An 8,958-nucleotide genomic window follows, 5' to 3' on the forward strand; every position below is an offset into this window, starting at 1 on the left:
AAGGCCTCAGCCATCTCATCCCAATTCTTCTTCACTTCATCTTGTAATCTTGCGTACCAATGGGAGGCCACACCCGACAGGGTTCGGCCGAATAGTGAGAGCTTCTGTGGTCGTGTTAGGCCCATCGGACGCAAGACGTCTGCAAACAGTCGAATATGGACCATGGGGTCGCCGGTCCCGTCAAAGCGGTCGATTTGTGGCATTTTGAACCTATCAGGGAGTGTTACGGCCTCCTCGGTATATCCGTCTCCGATATCCGGCATAGCCTTGGCCCCTTGGGATTTTTTGAAGAGCTTCTCCAGTTTGCTCAATTTCAGAGCTGTATTATCAACCTCGACCTCGAATGGAGAGTCCGGGTGATTGGGTGTATGGACCTTGGACAGTTGTGGTGGAAGCGGGGGCGGAGCTGGCCCCGTTGGAAGACTTGTGTCCTCTTGCTGGTTCTGGATAGTCGGCACAGTATTCTGGATGTTTGGAGGAGCGTTCCGAACAGCAGGTATCTGCTCAGGTAATGGAGCCCCTGCCGGTGGAGGAATTTGTTGTGAAGCAGATGCCTCATTCTGCTGTTGCAGTCTAGTAATCAGTTCGGCCTGTTGGGTCATGATTGCGGCCTGCTGTTTGGAAAACTCCTCCTGACGGGCAGCGTCCTGCTGCATGAGTTTCATACTTTCTTGCATCTGGCGCATCATGGCCTCTATCCCTGATGTGTTCTGCCGTTCCATCTGACTGATTGGTATCTATCCCTTGCCTCTGGTGGAGGAACACTGATTGCCCTTGAACTGAATCTCTGACCTAGCAAAGTCTATCAGCACAAGTTCGATGAACCTCGGGGGATATCGGAGCCTTCAGAAGCTATGGTTCCCAGACTACCTAGCAAAAGAGAAAACAGACAGCATCTCAGCCTGATTCCATCTGAACGGATACAAGCATAGTTGAATGAGTGTGCCCTCTACTGAATTCTGCCCCAAAATCCTGCCCTAAACTGAGTCTGATACCCACGGGTAAAGCTGACCCCCAAATACTGATAGTAATGCCCGCAGGCCTGATGCCCAAACTCGCAAACTGGTGCCCGCAGGCCTGATGCCCAAACTCATACACTGATACATGCATTCCTGTAGAGACGCACTCTAAAGCACATAACAGATAAGTGAGAGCCAAAACACCCCTATGAAGGGGTAAGGTTTCCCTGTCCTATTTTGTCAGGAGCTAGGGTTTCACTACGCATGCAGCGGTTTCAAACAACCTATAAACGGGTAAGCAACCTGTCCTAGTATGGAATGGTCACTATGGATTCCGAATATGCACTAGGTCGAATGGTCAAAGAGGGTGCCCCGGTAAAACCGGGGTTTGTGTTCCCATACTGGCAGAGCCCACAACCGGTCAGCCTTATGGTCATGCCCTGACAAGACAAGCCTCCGGCAAACCGTTCAGGAATAGCATATGGCAAACACGGTGTCCTAGGCGCACCAATGCAAATGCAATGCAAAGAACCACACAAGTGTAGTCAAAAACAGATATCATGAGTTCGAGTCAAGTTCTCTAAATCCCCAGCAGAGTCGCCAGAAACTGTAACAAGCCCGCGGGGGGACCTCGCTACAGCTCGGACTCGACTTTTCGCAGTCACGGTTCTAAATCTGAACCAAAGAGTCCAAATCCGGCAAATCGTTTTAGGAAAACTGATTTTTGAAAGAAGTGCCAAACATGGACTGCTTTGCCAGATACAGAGTCGCCACCTAAATATTTTATTTTGGGAAATTTAGGAAACCCTGACTCGGTGCCAAAAGGCCACGTGTCCGTCATCACCAAAGTTGCCTCGGCTCGGGAACTTGGGTACGATTGGGGAAGGTCACTTCGTGAGCACCCCCGCTCGCCCGGTCATAGGCCGGCCTCTACTAACCATGATATCAATTTTTGAAAACATTGTGAGTTCTTATACCGGTTATTAGCCTAGGTTACTATGTGATGCGCACAGCATATAAGTATAGACCGGGTCGCCCGAATTGGAACAAAACATTTCATGTTTGCCTTTTTTGAAAGAGGTTTTGCTACCCGCAGGTAGGCTTGAAACATTTGATGATTTACTCCAATTCTGATAACCCGACCTTCACCCACAGGCATTCAGGCAGTTATATCATATAAGCACATAGCCTCATGGTAAGCATGCTATCATGGCATTCACTCACACGTATGCAAGGATGCTAAAGCATAAAACTCACCGAGTACTCCAAGCCAAAATAGAAACTATATTAGAAATCATGCATGATCCTAAGTGTACAGAAATGCCTAATGCAACACATGCAAAATGCAACTATAGCAGGCTCGGTTATTCTAAGATGGCATATGGAATGCTATAACTACCATGTATTCAATTTGGAATTGAAAGTACAATGCAGTTAGTATGATGCGCCGAGCCCGATGCATGCAATACAGATGAATGATGCAAACATGCTGTCATACTGTATGCTAATTGAAATATGCCCTAATCTAACCATCAAAAGCGGATAAATAAAAGGGAGAAAGACGTGGGGTTGGAAGACATACATCACACTCACCCACACTTATTACAGTTGTGCCCTCACTCGGAGGGTCCAAATAAATAATACAGTCCAAATATTACAGTCCCCAAAATAAAAGAATATTACAGTCCAAAATATTACAGAATTCTAATTAATTAATGAATTAACTAGAAAGCAAATAAACTGGCGTGCAAGCCAGGGACTGCCTTGCTTCTGGTGGATGATGCATGTCCGGACTGTCTTGCGCGGAAATCCACCGGAATGCCCCAATTAGCCTCTGTTTACACCTGTTATTTTTTGAAAAGCGTGCCAAGTCCCGGAAAGTTGCTGATTCTTGATTTTGCTGCAACAGAGAGCAAGAAAGGGGCATAGCAATGTATTTGCACAAATATATGCATGTCTCGATCCTCGTGCCACCAATCACGCATACCGAGGCATGATGGCAGAGGAGTCGAAATGCACAACTCAATATAGGATGAATGCACATGAAACTACAGCTAAAACCTAACTCCATCATGGATAATCCGGAGTGTCGGTGACTGGGGAATTGAGACACATTCCGTCACTCGGAGTACGAAACATACCTCGTTTCCCGTGCCCGGGCTAACTCATATTCCGGACACGATGCAATATGCATGATATGCGTGAAATGCAACTAAGATGCAATCCTAACATATACAATGCTATGAAAATGAGATGTCTCGAAATGCGTGCACACGGGCACGCAAACCGAGAAAATGACAGAATGCACTGAAAATGAGGTGCCTCGAAATATGTGCACGCGGGCACGCAAATCGAGGCGATGATAGGTGTCTCGAAATACGTGCACGCGGGCACGCAAATCGAGGCGATGATATGTGTCTCGAAATACGTGCACGCGGGCACACAAACCGAGGCGATGATATGTGTCTCGAAATACGTGCACGCGGGCACGCAAACCGAGGCGATGATATGAAAAAAGAAAAATGGGCTTATACCAACATGAGTGAGCCTCAGCCGCACTCACATGAGATGCCGATGGCAGAAAATGAGGTGCCTCGAAATGCGTGCACACGGGCACGCAAACCGAGGCGGTGCATACGCAATGCAAATGACATGGAAAATGACAAATGGACTTATACTAACATGAGAGAGCCTCAGCCACACTCACATAAGATGCCGATGGCAGAAAATGAAGTGCCTCGAAATGCGTGCACACGGGCACGCAAACCGAGGCGGTGCATACGCAATGCAAATGACATGGAAAATGACAAATGGACTTATACTAACATGAGAGAGCCTCAGCCACACTCACATAAGATGCCGATGGCAGAAAATGAAGTGCCTCGAAATGCGTGCACACGGGCACGCAAACCGAGGCGGTGCATACGCAATGCAAATGACATGGAAAATGCAAAATGGACTTATACTAACATGAGAGAGCCTCAGCCACACTCACATAAGATGCCGATGGCAGAAAATGAGGTGCCTCGAAATGCGTGCACACGGGCACGCAAACCGAGGCGGTGCATACGCAATGCAAATGACATGGAAAATGACAAATGGACTTATACTAACATGAGAGAGCCTCAGCCACACTCACATAAGATGCCGATGAATGAAAAACGAAGTGCCTCGAGATGCGTGCACACGGGCACGCAAACCGAGGCAATGGCAGAATGCGATGAAATGATATGGAAACATGATATGGGCTTATACCAACATGAGTGAGCCTCAGCCACACTCACATAGGATGCCGTCGGATAAAAATGAGGTGCCTCGAAATGCGTGCACACGGGCACGCAAACCGAGGCAATGATAAAATGTGATGCAACATGGCAAAAATGATATGCAAGCATGCTAATGGAATTCCAGCAACAAAACAAGGGGAAAACAGCCCCAGGATGAGGCGAAATGACATGAAATGCAAGGAAATGTCCCGAAATGCAACATTAGGCACCCGAAATGACCTATAGCTATGCTAAACATGCACAATATGGACATGCAATGCAAAGACAAAAGCTAGACAGTCCCAAAAGATGCACTTTCACAGTTATAAACATGGCCAAACAGCAAGCATAGGTAAGGGAAAAATAGTATGCAAGAAAAGGGGGCAAAAGAGGGGTAATGAAGCAAGTGGTATAAGCAAAACCCAAACTGAAAAATTTCCTTCTACAACACTGAAGAGGGACCAAAAATATGAACATTTACAGTATATGGAAGCCTCAAAATCAGTATACAAATATGCTAAAAATGTGATGCAAAACAAAGCTCAAAAGGTGCTATAACATGAAGTATACAAAATAATCACCAAACAGAAAAAAAGTGTTAATGAAACATGAAGTATAGATCAAAATAAGACTATCTCTAGGCCTGTAAAATGGCCGAAAACAAAAGCATGGTAGGCTAACTAAACACGCAAGAAAACGAACCAAAAGGTAGCCAAAGAGGCAAGTGGTATATGCAATGCTCAAACTGAAAAATTCCCTTCTACAACATTGAAGAGGGACCAAAAATAAGCATATTTCCAGAACTGTAAAACAGCCAAAACAGAATACAAACATGCTAGAAATGCAATGCAAAATTAGGCTCAAAAGTGGCTATAACATGAGGTATGCAAAATATTCCACAAATGGCCAAAGACCCTTAATGAAACATGTTAAGAAGGTCACAATAAGACTATCTCTAGGCCTGCAAATCGTCCAAAAATGGAAGCATAATGGGCTTCCAAAGCATGCAAGAAAACGGTATTTAAGGAGGACATTGAAGCAAGTGCAACATGGAGGGCTCAAACAGGGTTGAGCCCTTAATGAGACATGAAAATGAGCTCAAAATAATGATCTTTACAGTTTTGGTCGGAGCTCAAATGTACAAGAAAGAAAGGCTAAGAAATGTTGCAAAAAATGAGCTCAAAAGAGAGAAAGTGGACTTACCCTTGAAGATCAATTCTTTTGTTGCTTCTTGGGCCAACTTTGTTGCCTCTTAGCTTCTGGAATTCCTCTCCTTGCTCTTGGAATGGAGTGGTGGTGGTAGAGCTTGGTGTTGTAGTGTAAATGGTGGTGTAGTACTTGAAGCTTTTTAGGAAAATGAGAGAGATGGAGGAGGATTTGTCTCTTGAGGCTTGAAGAACCAATTTTCTAACCTCCTAAAGGGGAGGAGAGGTTCTCTTTATATAGAGAAACCAAAGGGGCAAAGCTTCTCTTGGAAGCTTTGACCAAAAGGGCCAAGCTTCTCTTAGAAGCTTGGAGCAAAAGGGCCAAGCTTCTTGGAGAAGCTAGGCAAAAAGGGTCAAGAGGTTCAAGCTTCTTGGAGAAGCTAGCCAAAAGGGTCAAAAGGTTCAAGCTTCTTGGAGAAGCTAAACAAAAAGGTTCAAAAGGGTCAAGCTTCTTGGAGAAGTTTTAAAAAAAGGGTCAAAAGGTTCAAGCTTCTTGGAGAAGCTAAACAAAAAGGTCAAGCTTCTTGGAGAAGCTAAAAAAAGGGGTCAAGCTTCTTGGAGAAGCTAAAAGAGGTCAAGCTTCTTGGAGAAGCTAAAAAAAGGGGTCAAGCTTCTTGGAGAAGCTAAAAGAGGTCAAGCTTCTTGGAGAAGCTAAAAAAAAGGTCCAAAAGAGTCAAGCTCCCTCAAGAAAAGGTCTCGGTTAGGAGAAGTGGCCGATTGATCAAAAATAGTGGCCGGCCATGAACTTTTAGGGTCCTCCCAAGTGTGTAGATCACAGATATGTGGTCGAAAGTTGGCAACACTAACTCCAAGGTGTTCAACATTAGCCCGGAAGTTGGGAAAACGGGCGCCGGGAGGCTCCGGAGGAGAGATAACTGGTTGCTGCAACAATTGCTGGCCTCCCACCCTTCAGTGACCTTCCCTGTGATAAAACAGAGGTACCTGCCAAAAATGAACGAAAACCATTGCAAAACGAATGTTCCGGGGCCAAAACACGCAGTTCGAGGTCCCGAAAATGGGCTGTTAAGCACTGAAAGTGGCATTCGACCACGAAGTGGGTTTCCGGGACCCTAGTGTCCCTCAAAAGGGAGCAAATAGGAAGTATGCCAAAAATCAGAGCAAACGGAGATGGTTAGGCGGTCCCGAACCGAGGCACACGGCCTGACGGTCCCGGAAAACCGGAAATCGGGCTCCGAAAAGGGCAAAATGGCCTACGGCCACCAAATGTAGCCTACGGACATTGAGAGATGGTCTACTAGACCTCTCCCTCCCCTCAGGAAAAGAAACCGAGAAAACCGAGTCTGGTTCGCAAACCGAGACAAGGCACAGAAGAGGGTTCGGAAGTCCAGAGGCAGGGCTCACGGCCGCAACTCTGAAGCTTCTGAACAAGCACATTATGCAACATCACCAAGCGCTCAATCGGTGACGTCTGAGTCTTAAGGTCGGTCAAAAATGGGGTGTCTACAGTTGCCCCTCTTTGACAGAACTCGGAAGTCACAAGTGACGGGAGTGAATGTCAAAGCCAAGAGACGACCCATTTTTGACAAGGCCGAAGACTTAGACAAACAGGCAAGATAAACAGAGATGTGCCCGCAGGCATGCCCGCAGGCAGGGGCAAAATGAAAATGATATGCAAGCAGCTGATCATAACTTATGATTATGCAAAGAGAGCTGTAATGAAGCATACCATGCAGCAGTTTTAAGCAAGCGAATACAAATCTAACTACATTTCATGCAGAAGGATGTAAGAAAATTATGCAATTCTCACTGCGTCTCACGTGGAGAAGGCTAAAATCGACTACCGAGAATACCCGGAGTCTAACACACAACATCTCTCTGCGTATCACACATAGGAGAGGAAGAAGGTAAACCTTTCAGCGTATTATACGCAAAAGAGGGAAGGTAAACTTCTCAGCGTATCACACGTAAGAGAAGAAAGGCAAATTCCTCAGCGTATCACACGCAAGAGAAAACTGCTCAGCATATCACATGCAAGAGAGAAAAGGGAGATTTCTCAGCGTATCACACGCAAGAGAAAACTGCTCAGCACATCACATGCAAGAGAGAAAAGATAAGTTTTTCAGCGTATCACACGCAAGAGAAAACCTCTCAGCATATCACATGCAAGAGAGAAAAGATAAGTTTCTCAGCGTATCACACGCAAGAGAAAACTTCTCAGCATATCACATGCAAGAGAGAAAAGATAAATTTCTCAGCGTATCACACGCAAGAGAAAACTGCTCAGCATATCACATGCAAGAGAGAAAAGATAAATTTCTCAGCGTATCACACGCAAGAGAAAACTGCTCAGCACATCACATGCAAGAGAGAAAAGATAAGTTTCTCAGCGTATCACACGCAAGAGAAAACTGCTCAGCATATCACATGCAAGAGAGAAAAGATAAATTTCTCAGCGTATCACACGCAAGAGAAAACTGCTCAGCATATCACATGCAAGAGAGAAAAGATAAATTTCTCAGCGTATCACACGCAAGAGAAAACTGCTCAGCATATCACATGCAAGAGAGAAAAGATAAATTTCTCAGCGTATCACACGCAAGAGAAAACTGCTCAGCATATCACATGCAAGAGAGAAAAGATAAATTTCTCAGCGTATCACACGCAAGAGAAAACTGCTCAGCATATCACATGCAAGAGAGGAAAGATAAATTTCTCAGCGTATCACACGCAAGAGAAAACCTCTCAGCATATCACATGCAAGAGAGGAAAGATAAGAATTGTAAGTGAAAAGGTGCATAATGATGCAGGTGAAGTGTACATAACAATGCAAGTAATGAGCATAACAATGCTAGAAGATGTGCATAACAATACAAGGAATGAGCATAACAATGCTAGATAGATGTGCATAACAATGCAATGAATGAGCATAACAATGCTAGATAGATGTGCATAACAATGCAACGAATGAGCACAACAATGCCAGTGGAACGCGCGTAACAACACCCGTTTGAAACAAAAATACCAAATAAGGGAATACAAGCCTTAAGTAGACCAAATTCCAAACGCAACCTCCGATTTACCTCTCGGAGGGGTCACGATATATTCCAAAAAGGATACACCTCGTGCATGCCGATTGACAATGAGCCACACATCGAAGATATGAGTTGAAAATTCCGCAGAAACATTTTGAACTGAAAAGAGTGGGTTCTCCTTGCACTTTCTTGATTGTACTTCCAAACCGCAGTTACTACCTTTCCTTCCTGGCCATGTTCACAACTTTCCCTATTCTCCAACGGGGTGACAGGCTAGGTTGATTCAGTATCCAGAATCGAGGCGCATTCACATGCTATCTCAATCTATGGGGCTGCCATACAGATTTCAAGCCGAGGGCATGCCTCTGGGTATTTAAACCAGACTTTGGTCTCGGAAATCCCGAACCTTTACGTTCTAGGCATCGGCCATTCGAACTCTAGTTTCCACCGTCGCAGTTGGTCTCCTAGGAACTCATTGCGAACACGGCCAAGATGCCTCTGGCGGGGAATGGTACTCAGGGAGAGCACTTCTGAT

The sequence above is a fragment of the Camellia sinensis genome, chromosome 6 (genome assembly GCF_055761805.1).
Source record: "Camellia sinensis isolate YWXY chromosome 6, ASM5576180v1, whole genome shotgun sequence".
NCBI lineage: Eukaryota > Viridiplantae > Streptophyta > Magnoliopsida > Ericales > Theaceae > Camellia > Camellia sinensis.